This window comes from Hyla sarda, chromosome 1 (genome assembly GCF_029499605.1).
Source record: "Hyla sarda isolate aHylSar1 chromosome 1, aHylSar1.hap1, whole genome shotgun sequence".
In the NCBI taxonomy this organism is placed as follows: domain Eukaryota; kingdom Metazoa; phylum Chordata; class Amphibia; order Anura; family Hylidae; genus Hyla; species Hyla sarda.
In genome coordinates, this window is record NC_079189.1 from 527,520,301 (window position 1) to 527,535,407 (window position 15,107).

The 15,107-nt window shown below is 43.7% G+C and overlaps 1 protein-coding gene and 1 long non-coding RNA gene across 4 annotated transcripts in view; both read left to right on the forward strand.

The window, feature by feature from the left end:
* Positions 1-15,107, forward strand: part of RASGRF2 (Ras protein specific guanine nucleotide releasing factor 2) — a 318,216-nt gene that overhangs the window by 38,992 nt on the left and 264,117 nt on the right. The gene's annotated exons all lie outside the window — the stretch shown is intronic.
* The window catches only part of LOC130291089 (uncharacterized), a 53,795-nt gene that overhangs the window by 36,940 nt on the left and 1,748 nt on the right, over positions 1-15,107 (forward strand). Inside the window, exon 2 of the long non-coding RNA XR_008847794.1 lies at positions 14,031-14,215. This is a non-coding gene — a long non-coding RNA (uncharacterized LOC130291089). The remainder of the gene's footprint in view (positions 1-14,030; positions 14,216-15,107) is intronic.

Below are 15,107 nucleotides of genomic sequence, written 5' to 3' on the forward strand. Positions count from 1 at the left end.
AATGTTAATGATACCGTACTATGAACGGCGTGAACGTAAAAAAAAAAAAAAAAAAAGTCCAAAATAGCTGCTTTTTATAACATTTTATTCCCAAAAAAATTAATAAAAAATGTATTAAAAGTTTTATATAAGTAAATATGGTATCAATAAAAAGTACAGATCACGGCGCAATAAATGAGCCCTCATACCGCCGCTTATACGGAAAATTGAAAAAGTTATAGGTCTTCAAATTAGGGAGATCTTAAACGTACTAATTTGGTTAAAAAGTTTGTGATTTTTTTTAAGCGCAACAGTAATAGAAAAGTATCACAGGTATCATTTTAATCGTATTGACCCAAAGAATAAAGAACACATATCACTTTTACCGTAAATTGTATGGCGTGAAAACGAAACCTTCCAAAATTAGCAAAATTGCGGTTTTCTTTTTAATTTCCCCACACAAATAGTATTTTTTTGGTTGCGCCATACATTTTATGGTAAAGTGAGTGATGGCATTACAACGGACAACTGGTTGCGCAAAAAACAAGCCCTCATACTAGTCTGTGGATGAAAATATAAAAGAGTTATGATTTTTTGAAGGCGAGGAGGAAAAAATGAAAACGTAAAAATAAAATTTTCTGCGTCCTTAAAGGGGTTATCCAGGAAAAAACTTTTTTTTATATATATCAACTGGCTCCAGAAAGTTAAACAGATTTGTAAATTACTTCTATTAAAAAATCTTAATCCTTTCAGTACTTATGAGTTTCTGAAGTTAAAGGGGTACTCTGCCCCTAGGCATCTTTTTCCCTTATCCAAAGGATAGGGGATAAGATGTCAGATCACCGTGGTGCCGCTGCTGGGGAGCCCCGGGATCCCCGCTGCGGCACTGCGCTATCATTACAGCACAGAGTGAGTTTGCTCTGCATGTAATGACGCACAATATAGGGGCCGGAGCATCGTTACGTCACGGCTCTGCCCCTCGTGATGTCACGACCCGCCCCTTTCAATACAAGTCTATGGGAGGGGGCGAGGCGGTCGTCACGCCCCCTGCCATAGACTTGCATTAAGGGGACGGGCCGTGATGTCACGAGGGGCGGAGCCATGACAGCACGCGGCTCCGTCCCCTGTATCGCCCGTCATTACGCACAGAGCGAACTCGCTCTGTGCTGTAATGATAGCGCAGTGCCACAGCGGGGATCCCGGGGCTCCCCAGCAGTGGCACCGTGGCGATCTGACATCTTATCCCCTATCCTTTGGATAGGGGATAAGATGTCTAGGGGTGGAGTACCCCTTTAAGGTTGTTCTTTTCTGTCTAAATCCTCTCTGATGACACCTGTCTCGGGAAACGCCCAGTTTAGAAGCAAATCCCCATAGCAAACCTCTTCTAAACTGGGCGCTTCCCGAGAGAGGTGTCATCAGAGAGGATTTAGACAGAAAAGAACAACCTTAGCTTCAGAAGCTCATAAGTACTGAAAGGATTAAGATTTTTTGATAGAAGTAATTTAAAAATCTGTTTAACTTTCTGGAGCCAGTTGATATATATAAAAAAATGTTTTCCTGGAATACCCCTTTAAGGCCCAAATGGGCTGCGTCCTTAAGGGGTTAAGGATCAGGGGGTTTTCCGTTTTTGCACTTTCGTTTTTTCCTTATTATCTTTAAAAAATCATAACTCTTTCAATTTTGCACCTAAAAATCCATATTATGGCTTATTTTTTGCGCCACCAATTCTACTTTGTAATGACATCAGTCATTTTACCCAAAAATCTACGGCGAAACGGAAAAAAATCAGTGTGCGCCAAAATTGAAGAAAAACATCATTTTGTAACTGTTTGGGACTTCCATTTCTACGCAGTGCATTTTTCTGTAAACATGACACCTTATCTTTATTCTGTAGGTCCATACGAATAAAATGATACCCTACTTATATAGGTTTGATTTTGTCGTACTTCTGGAAAAAATCATAACTACATGCAGTCATCTTCTGACCCCTATTTCTTTTTTATTTTTCCGTGTACGGGGCAGTATGAGGGCTGATTTTTTGCGCTGTGATCTGAAGTTGTATTGACTTTTTGATCGCTTTTTTCATTATATAAAAAGTAACCAAAAATACGCTATTTTGGATTTTTTTTGCGTATGCCATTGACCGTGCGGTTTAAATAATGATATATTTTTATAATTCGGACATTTCCGCATGCTGTGATACCACATATGTTTATTTTATTTTTATTTACACTGTGTTTTTTTTTTAAATGGGAAAAGGGGGTGATTCAAACTTTTATTAGGGGAGGGGTTAACTTTTTTTTTCACTTTTGTTTTGCAATGTTATAGCTCCCTCTTAGAACCGGTCCACTAGCACGGTCCACGCCAATCCCTCGCTGACACAGAGGATCCACTACCTGGAAGCCGAATCGTGACAGTAGATCCGGCCATGGATCCCGCTGAGGTGCCGCTGCCAAGTCTCGCTGATCTTCCCACGGTGGTCGCTCAGCAATCGCAGCAGATTGCCCAACAAGGACAGCAGCTGTCGCAGTTGACCGCCATGTTACAGCAACTTCTGCCTCTGCTACAGCAGCAACCATCTCCTCCGCCAGCTCCTGCACCTCCTCCGCAGCGAGTGGCCGCTCCTAACCTCCGCTTGTCCCTGCCGGACAAATTTGATGGGGACTCTAAACTCTGCCGTGGATTTTTGTCTCAGTGTTCCCTGCATATGGAGATGTTGTCGGACTTGTTTCCTTCAGAACGGTCTAAGGTGGCGTTCGTAGTAAGCCTTCTTTCAGGAAAGGCCTTGTCTTGGGCCACACCGCTCTGGGACCGCAATGATCCTGCCACAGCCACAGTCCAGGCCTTCTTCGCTGAACTCCGGAGTGTCTTCGAGGAGCCAGCCCGAGCTTCTTCTGCCGAGACTGCCCTGTTGAACCTGGTCCAGGGTAATTCTTCCGTTGGCGAGTACGCCATACAATTCCGTACTTTTGCTTCTGAACTATCCTGGAATAATGAGGCTCTCTGCGCGACCTTTAAAAAAGGCCTATCCAGTCGCATCAAGGATGTGCTGGCCGCACGAGAGATTCCTGCCAACCTCCAAGAACTCATCCATTTGGCTACCCGCATTGACATGCGTTTTTCTGAGCGACACCAAGAGCTCCGCCAGGAAAAAGACTTAGATCTCTGGGCACCTCTCCCACAGCATCCTTTGCAGTCTTCGCCTGGGCCTCCCGCCGAGGAGGTCATGCAAGTGGATCGGTCTCGCCTGACCCAGGAAGAGAGGAATCGCCGTAGAGAAGAAAATCTCTGTCTTTACTGTGCCAGTACCGAGCATTTCTTGGTGGATTGCCCTATCCGTCCTCCACGCCTGGGAAACGCACGCACGCACCCAGCTCACGTGGGTGTGGCGTCTCTTGGTTCCAAGTCTGCTCCTCCACGTCTCACGGTACCCGTGCGGATTTCTTCTTCAGCCAACTCCTCCCTCTCAGCCGTGGCCTGCTTGGACTCCGGTGCCTCTGGAAATTTTATTTTGGAGTCGTTTGTTAATAAATTCAGCATCCCGGTGACCCGTCTCGTCAAGCCGCTCTACATTTCCGCGGTCAACGGAGCCAGATTGGACTGCACCGTGCGTTACCGCACAGAGCCCCTCCTCATGTCTATTGGACCCCACCTTGAGAGGATTGAGTTCTTCATTCTCCCCAACTGTACCTCTGAGGTCCTCCTCGGTCTGCCTTGGCTCCGGCTTCATTCCCCCACCATTGATTGGACCACCGGGGAGATCAGGAACTGGGACTCTGCCTGCCACAGGAAGTGCCTCTCCCCCCCTCCCAGTCCCGTCAGGCAAGCCTCTGTGCCTCCCCATGGCCCCCGTCCTGGTGTCACACTGCCCCGTGCCAGGCCTCGCCCTCTGCCCTCCCTCCCCATTCCCACTCCTGCTGTACTGCCTGCCGTTGAGGAAACCCTCCATTCCTTCCCGGTGTCCTCATCCCAGGGGAGGCAGTTACCGGACAAAGAGAAGGGGAGACCTAAGGGGGGGGGTACTGTTACGCCTAGCGCTCCGGGTCCCCGCTCCTCCCCGGAGCGCTCACGGCGTCTTTCTCCCTGCAGCGCCCCGGTCGGTCCCGCTGACCGGGAGCGCTGCACTGTCATGGCCGTTGGGGATGCGATTCGCACAGCGGGACGCGCCCGCTCGCGAATCGCATCCCAGGTCACTTACCCGTCCCGGTCCCCTGCTGTCATGTGCTGGCGCGCGCGGCTCCGCTCTCTAGGGCGCGCGCGCGCCAGCTCTCTGAGACTTAAAGGGCCAGTGCACCAATGATTGGTGCCTGGCCCAATTAGCTTAATTGGCTTCCACCTGCTCCCTGCCTTTATCTGACCTCCTCCCATGCACTCCCTTGCCGGATCTTGTTGCCTTGTGCCAGTGAAAGCGTTTAGTGTGTCCAAAGCCTGTGTACCTGAACTTCTGCTACCCATCCTGACTACGAACCTTGCCGCCTGCCCCCGACCTTCTGCTACGTCTGACCTTGCCTCTGTCTAGTCCTTCTGTCCCACGCCTTCTCAGCAGTCAGCGAGGTAGAGCCGTTGCTAGTGGATACGACCTGGTTGCTACTGCCGCAGCAAGACCATCCCGCTTTGCGGCGGGCTCTGGTGAAAACCAGTAGCCTCTTAGAACCGGTCCACTAGCACGGTCCACGCCAATCCCTCGCTGACACAGAGGATCCACTACCTGGAAGCCGAATCGTGACACTCCCATAGGGGGCTATAACACTGCACACACTGATCTTTTACATTGATCATTGTAATCCCATAGGAAACCATTGATCATTGATTCTGCCGCTTGACTGCTCATGCCTGAATCTTAGGCACGGAGCAGTCATTCGGCGATTGGACACACAGGAGGAAGGTAGTTGCCCTCCTTGTGTGCTCCAGCTGTCCGGGACGCCGCGATTTGGCAGTGGTGGTACCGAACAGCCGACTGAACTAGCCGGGGGTAGTTTACTGTCACTTTAGATGCGGCGATCAACTTTGCATCAGTGCCGTGCTATTAACCATGGGTCCCGGCCATTGTTAGAGGCCGAGCCTGCCCCGTGTTGTAGAAAGGGAGTGGACTTTGTGAGTTTTAACCACTTAAGGACCTGTACCTGTACACCCTGTACAGGTACAGGTCCTTAAGTGGTTAAAACTCACAAAGTACAGTATTTGATAAGATTTTAATCATCAGTGCCTTATGCCTGTCAGAGGTGCGTTATAGACAGAGGCTAAGTGACACATATTTGGTGAAGCTGCCCACCATTGCAGAAGATATGGGCAAGGAAATATTGTACATATACGTATAAGTGATCAGGAACCCAATACCCCAGAAGCTCTTCTCCTTTTTATGATTCCCACTGGTGATCACTAGTTTTCTCCTCTATAGACTGGAGCTATCTCATTGACATAATTGGGAAAGATTTCTAGTCATGCTTTTTAACCTTTGCAGAGGTCATTCCACAGGTGGGGGAGGTTGAGCTGTAAACGTCATCTATTGTGAATGGCCTGGCCCCATCTTATCTATTTACTGGTGTCACCTTTCACCATACTCCTGTATTTCATTATAAGGAGGAGAACAGGAAATCTCAGCTTGGATTTTGGTCTAGTGGACAGAATGAAAACTGCAAGATTTCAGGGTTTTTGTTTTTTCAATATAAATAGAAAAATGGAATAGAATCCTCTCTGGGGTATACCACCTTATTTAAAGTGTTACTGTCACTTAAAAAATATTCTATATGTTGCACAAACATGTGGAAAGTTTTGATTTGTCAGGGTCTTAATGCTATCATCCCCACCGATCTCTAGATATGTGTGCAGCTGTGCACTTCACTCTCCAGTTCCCCACTCCATCTGACTTGTTGCATGAGATGGGCTTCATTGTTAGTCTATGGAGCCTGTCTCCTGCATTATTAAGAGGAGAGCTGGAGAGTGAAGTGCACAGCGGTGCTTCTCTTGACTATATCTAGAAATCAATCATTGTTTCAGGACTGTGGCTCAGACCAATAAAAACTTTTGAAATGCCAATTTTTTTGTGTGACATGTCATTTTTTTTTTTAGTGATTGTAATGCTTTAATGCCTCACCGCCTATCCAGCGGTCACATTTACCATGTTAAGACTTAAATGGGCATTAAATGTCATTTAGAAAATCTTTTTATACAATATACATAAAAACATTATATGTATATTTGTAATATACATAGTTAAAAAGATGTATATTCTAGGTTAAATGCTCCATACTTCTTGCCATTAGGGGTTCCTCAACTCTCAAGAACACTTGTGCTTGCGGCTATTGCATGTCTATCTTGGTGCTATGACAAAATACAGGAAGTGGGGGTGGGACAAAAAGGACTCTGCATGCTCCCATCTTGTCAATAAGCCTGCTGTGTGAGTCGCGGGGTTGCCAGAGCCTCAGTGCACAGAGCAGCCAGTTATCAGCTCTGAGAAGTAAGGGAGGATGTTCCTGCATGAGCTTGCCCAAGGGAGCACCCCCTCCTCGGTGAACTGCATGCAGTGTGAGCAACATAAACAAGGAAATTAGAAGCCATAAAAGGTTGTTTTGGCCAGGATTTAGAGGGGAACTCCGCTAGAAAACACTTTTTTTTTATCAACTGATGCCAGAAAGTTAACAGATTTGTAAATTACTTCTATTTAAAAATATTTACCTTTCCAGTACTTATTAGCTGCTGTATGCTCCAGAGGATGTTCTTTTCTTTTTGAATTTCCTTTCTGTCTGACCACAGTGCTCTCTGCTGACACCTCTGTCCATGTCAGGAACTGTCCAGAGCAGGAGAGGTTTGCTGTGGGGATTTGCTCCTGCTCTGGACAGTTCCTAAAATAGACAGAGGTGTCAGCAGAGAGCAATGTGGTCAGACAGTAAGGAAATTTATATAGAAGTAATTTACAAATCTGTTTAACTTTCTGCCACCAGTTGATTACATTTTTTTTTCCAGCAGAGTACCCCTTTAACCCCTTAAGGACTCAGCCCATTTTGGCATTAAGGACTCAGACAATTTAATTTTTACGTTTTCATTTTTTCCTCCTCGCCTTCTAAAAATCATAACTCTTTTATATTTTCATCCACAGACTAGTATGAGGGCTTATTTTTTGCGCGACCAGTTGTCCTTTGTAATGACATAACTCATTATATCATAAAATGTATGGCGCAACCAAAAAACACTATTTTTGTGGGGAAATTAAAAAGAAAAACGCAATTTTGCTAATTTTGGAAGGTTTCGTTTTCACGCCGTATAATTTATGGTAAAAATGACATGTGTTCTTTATTCTGAGGGTCAATACGATTAAAATGATACCCATTATTACTTACTTTTATATTATTGTTGTGCTTAAAAAAAATCACAAACTTTTTAACCAAATTAGTACGTTTATAATCCCTTTATTTTGATGACCTCTAACTTTTTTATTTTTCCGTATAAGCGGCGGTATGGGGGCTCATTTTTTGCGCCATGATCTGTACTTTTTTTGATACCACATTTGCATATAAAAAACTTGTAATAAATTTTTTATAATTTTTTTTAAAATAAAATGTATTAAAAAAGTAGCAATTTTGGACTTTTTTTTCTCGTTCACACCGTTCACCGTACGGGATCATTAACATTTTATTTTAATAGTTCGGACATTTACACACGCGGCGATACCAAATATGTCTATAAAATTTATTTTTTACGCTTTTTGGGGGTAAAATAGGAAAAAACTGACGTTTTACTTTTTTATTGGGGGAGGGGATTTTTCACTTTTTTTTTACTTTTACATTTTTTTTACATTTTTTTTTTACACTTGAATAGTCCCCATAGGGGACTATTCATAGCAATACCATGATTGCTAATACTAATCTGTTCTATGTATAGGACATAGAACAGATCAGTGTTATCGGCTATCTTCTGCTCTGGTCTGCTCGATCTCAGACCAGAGCAGGAGACGCCGGGAGTCGGACGGAGGAAGGAGAGGGGACCTCCGTGCTGCATTCTGAATGATCGGATCCCCGCAGCAGCGCTGCGGGCGATCCGATCATTCATTCAAATCACGCACTGCCGCAGATGCCGGGATCTGTATTGATCCCGGCACCTGAGGGGTTAATGGCGGACACCCGCGAGATCGCGGGTGTCGGCCATTGCCGGCGGGTCCCTGGCTGCGATCAGCAGCCGGGATCAGCCGCGCATGACACGGGCATCGCTCCGATGCCCGCGGTTATGCACAGGACGTAAATGTACGTCCTGGTGCGTTAAGTACCACCGCTCCAGGACATACATTTACGTCCTGCGTCCTTAAGGGGTTAAGCACACGGACAGGATCAGCACTAGGTGAAGAGTAAGCCTGCAGTGGGAGTGACGCTAAACTGTACATGCACTTGTATATGCATTTGTGTATATGCATTTGGGTTTGGAACATTTCTAAAGCAAGACAGATACATATAGCAATGTATGTACGCATCGATATGAGAACTGCCTTTTCATTCAGCCATTACTCGGCTACCTGAGGAGTCATTCAACAAACTTCTATGCAATGAACTGTTGCTGCACCAACACAATGCTTCCTGACCTCTAGTTTGTTACACACACAATTTCTCCAGCACAGAATAGGATAGCTATTGTATTACTTGTCCATGAAGGTATTACAAGCCTCAGTGTCTGGCGGTCCCGAAATTAAAAGGGACATTGTGGTCTGAAGGATCAAAATGGAAATAAACATGCAACCATCTTAGGAAAAATAACCTTGCTATTTCTGTACTATACAGTTACTGGGGAACATTTCACATTGTATTCATCGCTGTTGTATCTCTATGTAATATAGTTATATGGGATTTGGGATAAAACGGGACAGCATATTCTACTCCCCTTTTTCTGTTGAACTGATCTATCTATGCTGGTTCTCTTTTGAATACTATATAAAACTTTACTTTAAGGTAACAACTAATAAAGTCATAAAGAAGTTATGTATTTTGCTTACTATATAGTTTAGTAGGTTTTTGCATTACCAAATTTTTTTGCAGACAGACCAAAATGGCAAATAATTGCGCAATTCTTATGCTAACTGCAGATGTGTGATTATTTGCTGTTTCCGATAGCACTTGCTTAAGTGGCTGTGTCTATTGAAAAGGGGGCATGGTTTTAGGGCATAGTGTCTATGGCCACCCCTGGTCACCAGATTTATGGCAGTTTATGCTGGGACAGCACCTCTACATAAGTCCAGCGAGTCTGTGCGCTTGAAGGGGCTTCATAAATGCCCCCTTAATGTTCAGTTCTTTAGCAGCACCACCACAGGAGAAATGAAGGTACTGTATATTCACACATTGTGGTCATGTCGCAGTTGTGGCCAAAATTTTCCAGAAAATTGTGATAAAACCTGCAATGTATAAGTTAACCCTTACACATTTCTTAAACGGTAGACAGCCTTTGGCTTTTCAGGCACCCTGGAGGCACCATTGTTGGGATAACAGCTGGAGGCACCCTGGTTGGTATAATATCTGGAGGCACCCTGGTTGGGATAATATCTGGAGGCACCCTGGTTGGGATAACAGCTGGAGGCACCCTGGTTGGGATAATATCTGGAGGCACCCTGGTTGGGATAACAGCTGGAGGCACCCTGGTTGGCAAACACTGGTCTAGTCAGTGGACTTATCAAGTCTCTATAGAGAATTTTTTTTCACCATTCCTCTGCCCTCTGTTCCAGGTAATTAATAGTGTTTGAGAATGATGGACCCCTTCTTCATCTATTACTCTGACTTTTACTCATAATGTATGGGAATATACTGGGTTCTCATGTTACTGCCAAAATGAATGTGATGTGCAGTGACAAGTGTCACTGAACCACATTGACTAGTCAATTCGGTTTTAAAGTGGTACTTAAAGGGGTTTAAGATTTACTTATCCACTATCCACAACATAGGGGATAAGTTGCTGATCACAGGAGGTCCGACCGCTGAGGCCCCCTGAGATCTCCAGGACGAGACCCCGGTGCTCTCAATGAGGAGCGTGTGACGTCTACCGGCACTCCCTCCATTCATTTCTTTTTTTTTTTTTGTATAACTGTTTATTTATTCGATTGTTTTTCAGTTAAAAAAAAAAAAAAAAAAGGAACAAACAAAAACATTGTTTACATATGATACAGGAACAAGTATCATGTAAATACATATCTAAAGTAGATTGAATGCCCTCCATTCATTTCTATGGGAGAACCGATGATGACCGAGAGCCGTACTCAGGTCTATTTGATGCTCCCATAGAAATTAATGGAGTGTGGATAAGGGATAAGTAAATTTACACCGGAGATCTCCTTTTACTTTAACTACAAACATTTCAATGTTGTTTGCTGAGCCTTTTTTCAAGGGGTAATAATTTCCCTATTTAACCAACAATTGTCCCATATATAAGGGCCTAACATTTCACTCCTCATCCTTCTAAAATACATACAGTTTACATTTAAGAATGCACCAAAATTCTGGCCTAATTTGTGCCAATATAAGTCTTATACATGACCTGGACCACATTTATTATTATTATTAGTTTTAGACACTTTTCAGCAGTGTCCAACAAAAGGGGAATGGTCTTGGCAAAATATTTTATAAAAAATAAAACTTAGCTTTTATTGAATTCTCGTAAAAAAACGGCACAAAGTCATAGACAGATTACCCTCAATAAGTCCAACAGAATATAATATAAGTCAACAATGATCCATGATATAAAAACTGATCACAAAAATGGGGGAGGAAAAAAGGGGTACATAGGCTAGTCCCTAACATATGATCCCACCGTACTGACCCTACCTTAAATGTTTGTCCCTCCCTTCACTAAAGTGGGAAGAAAGTGGAGAGGAGACAATTTATGCAATAAGCAGTATACAGAAGTATGAAAAAAGCAATACTGTTTAAGATCAAATTAACTAGACAATATAAAAAATAACAATATAACTACCTTATCCAGCACGTTTCCCACCCCCCCCCCCCCCCCCACAATGCTAAGTAGGTTCATCAGGGATGGAGGAGAAAGAAGAGTAGGACAGGATAGATGCAAAGAATGCAATAAGAAATATGTATATAACACTGATGGAATTAGATAGTTTTAGTAAATTTGGACAAATATTGCTAATAATTGTACCATGTGTTGATAATATGTTGCTGCTAAAATAGAAAGGTGCTACCATGAGATGTTATCAGCACAAGCATAGACCATTAGGGTCGGTCAGGGTTGACTGCCCTGATTTTTTTTATATAAAACATATATACACCTTCCTCTGTTATTGTTCATAATACATTTGAATAGACACGTGTTATATGATTTTTTCCTTTAATAGTTTTTTTTTTGTTTTTGTATCACCTTTCAAGCAATATTGTTTAAGTGCAATAGTTTGATTGTTTTGTCCTCATAAAGCGGTTCTCCCGTTGACCCTATGTGGAAGTGTATGGTTGTGTGCATGGAATAACAAATATGTTCTGTCACGTATGTTTGCATCCAACATTTTTTTCCTCTGGTTTGAGTTGCTAAGGCAACTAAAATGTCAGCCGTGTTGTGCAATAAAATGTCTTCTGTAATGTAAATGTAAAGCATATAATGATCTCCTCATTATGACATCTCAAGTGGACCAAAGGTGCCCTTTGCGATTGACCCATTTTATTATGTAGCAGTGTTCTTTCCCCCTTGAAATACAATTGCGGGTCTGTTTACTGGGTGAACACTCTGATGGGTGGCCTTTGGGAATAAAAAGTCTACAATCCACTGACAGAACTCTTTGTATCCTGAGAAAAAACCCACAGCAATTTAGTCGGTGGGTATTAATTGTGCGCCTAATCCTCTGGAGATGTTCTGCATGAGTGAAGCAAATATTGTGTCTTAAGATAATTAATGAACGCTGGTGTTTACAATAGAAGCCACTTCTTCCATTTAATATATTGTCTGACGCGCTCCTGTAACCTTAGCATCTATGGCCTGATATCTAGAATTGGTCTATCCATTATTTGGTAAATGCCAGTCACTGAAGACATGAATTTATAGGATATTAAGAATGTGTAAAGTTACAAACATGAAATACACTTTGCGTTATTGTAACGCCAGCAGTTGGTAGCTGACGTCGTGCAGGGGGACCCACTGCTTACCTCGGCCGAGCCGTGATGGACTCTCCCTCCTCGCTGCAGGCTTTGGACTCTCTTCTGTACTGTCGTAGGTAGAGACAGTTTCTGGTGCACCCTAAAGGGGCCGTGCATGTGCACTTATAAACGGCAAAGCATTTCCAAGCTAAATCCGCAGAAAGAATAGACAAGTCTATTCTTTCTGTGGAAGCCGGAATCATTTTTTTTTATTAAACTGAATGCAAAAAAAAAAAAAGGTAAATTCTATTTAGTAAAATATTACCACCGTAATGTTGTAGCTATATGCAGAGTCTTTATACAGGACAACATTTTTTATTTTTTATTTTTGCATATCTATAAAAACCACCTGAAAAAAAAATTAGAAAGGTGCAAGAAAAGGCTACAAGAACTAGGGATCGACCGATTATCGGTATGGCCGATATTATCGGCCGATAATCACGATTTTGGGCATTATCGGTATCGGCAATTACCTTACCGATAAGCCGATAATGCCCCGCATCACCCACACCCCCCCCCCCGGCCCGCCGCACCGCACCCCACTGCGACCGCCCCCCCACCCCACCGCACTGCGTCGCACCCCCCACCGTAGTGCTGGGCGGTATACCGGTATGGATTTTTGCCCATACCGCTATACTGGTCGGGCCCCTCCCCCACCCTCTGAGTCAATAAAAAAAATTAAACTTACCCGTAATGGGGGTGGTCCGGGCCATCCATCCTTCCTGTAGTGTCCAGCGGCATTCCAGGTGGATGGTTGACCGGTCCGGGCAGTCCTTCTCTGGGGGTCATCTTCTCCACTGCGGGCAGGCTCCGGCCTAGTACGCTGCATAGACGCCGCTACGCCGTGACGTCAGGTGCGTCGCTGCACACGGGCGTCACTGCGCAGCGGCGTCTATGCAGCGTACTAGGCCGGAGCCTGCCCGGAGTGGAGAAGATGACCCCCGGAGAAAAAGGACAGCCGGGACCGGTACACCCTCCACCCGGAATGCCGCCGGACACTACAGGAAGGAAGGATGGCCCGGACCACCCTGACAGGTAGGGGGAGAGAAGCGGGTGGCGGCGGCGGCGGCCTATGGCACCGAAAAAAACACTGCAGTGCATTGATTTAAAGCGCCCGCTTTAAATCAATGATCTGCAGCGGTGTCGAGGGGGGATAAATAGCCGATAACTTATACCGGAATATCGGTATAAGTTATCGGCTATCGGCCCTAACCTCCACCGATTATCGGTATCGGCCCTAAAAAAACGATATCGGTCGATCCCTAACAAGAACTGACCAAATGGTATGTAAAATGGTGTTATCCATATTTGAGGTTTAAAATGAAGTGCAAAAAAATGTGTGCGCATAGCCTCAAACTGTTTTTTTTTTTTTTTAGCGATTTGATCAGGTAACTTAAAGGAGTCTTCCAGCATGATAAAATAAAAGTGGGCAGACTGGGTTAAAGAAAATCATTAGTCACCAATGCTTAAAGGGGTTATCCAGGAAAAAACTTTTTTTTATATATCAACTGGCTCCGGAAAGTTAAACAGATTTATAAATAATTTTTATTAACAAATCTTCATCCTTTCAGTACTTATGAGCTTCACAAGTTGAGTTGTTCTTTTCTGTCTAAGTGCTCTCTGATGACACGTGTCTCGGGAACCGCCCAGTTTGGAAGCAAATCCCCATAGCAAACCTATTCTACTCTGTGCAGTTCCCGAGACAAGCAGAGATGTCAGCAGAGAGCACTGTTGCCAGACAGAAAACAACAACTCAACTTCAGCAGCTGATAATTATTGAAAGGATTAAGATATTTTAATAGAAGTAATTTACAAATTTGTATAACTTTCTGGAGCCAGTTGATTTAAAGAAAAAAGTATTTTCCTGGAATACCCCTTTAACCACTTTTGTTCTGGTGCGCCTGGATCCCCGCTGACTACCTTTCTCTGATCCTGAACAAGGAAATCCTGGCCATCTGATTACCTCTGCGGCGAGAGATGGGCTTGTGGAGGACATATCCTGTGTGTTGAGAGAGGGACAAGAAAGTTAAGATCATCCGGGACCCAAGCTCTGCCAAAATGGATGACTACTACTACTACTACTACTACTCTTTTTTGTATCCCTGTCTGTCCCATAGGTCAGTAAGGTCAGTATAGCATTCTCTATTGTTTATTGTTATTATTTAAAGGGGTGATCCGGTGGAATTTTTTTTTTTAATCGACTGGTGCCAGAAAGTTATACAGATTTGTAAATGACTTCTATTTAAAAATCTTAATCCTTCCAGTACTTATCAGCTGTTGTATGCTCCAGAGGAAATTCTTTTCTTTTTGAATTTATTTTCTGTCTGACCACAGTGCTCTCTGCTGACACCTCTGTTCATGTCAGTAACTGTCCAGAATAGGAGCAAATCCCCATAGAAAACCTCTCCTGCTCTGAACAGTTCCTGACATGGACAAAGGTGCCAGCAGAGAGCATTGTGGTCAGACAGAAAGGAAATTCAAAAAGAAAAGAACTTCCTCTGTTGTATACAGCAGCTGAAAAGTACTGGACGGAGGAAATTTTTTTAAATAGAAGTAATTTACAAATCTGTATAAATTTCTGGCACCAGTCGATAAAAAAAAAAAAAATTTTCCACCGGAGTACCCCTTTAAAGATATTCTGACTATTAACTTTATTGTGGGAACGATACAGATAAAATATGTAAAAAAAAGAGCTGCACTGGAAGCCTTAGGACTGTATTACACGGGCAGACCTGAGCACTATATGAGCGCTGATCTACTAGGGATTGGTGTTCATTTAAGAAACCTATTACATTTCTTGACCAATGTGCGGGCAGGGCCACACGAACAATCACTGAAACATTTGTCTGGCCCTTTTCTTCCATTATTGTTGGCTGCACAGTTCTGCTGCAGATTTGATGTCAAAGACTTTGCTACCCATTGAAGTCAATGGCCAACAAAATCTGCAGCAGCAAATCTGCAACAGATCTGCAGCAAAAATTAAGCATAAATGAGCCCTTACATATGCGACTGGAACAC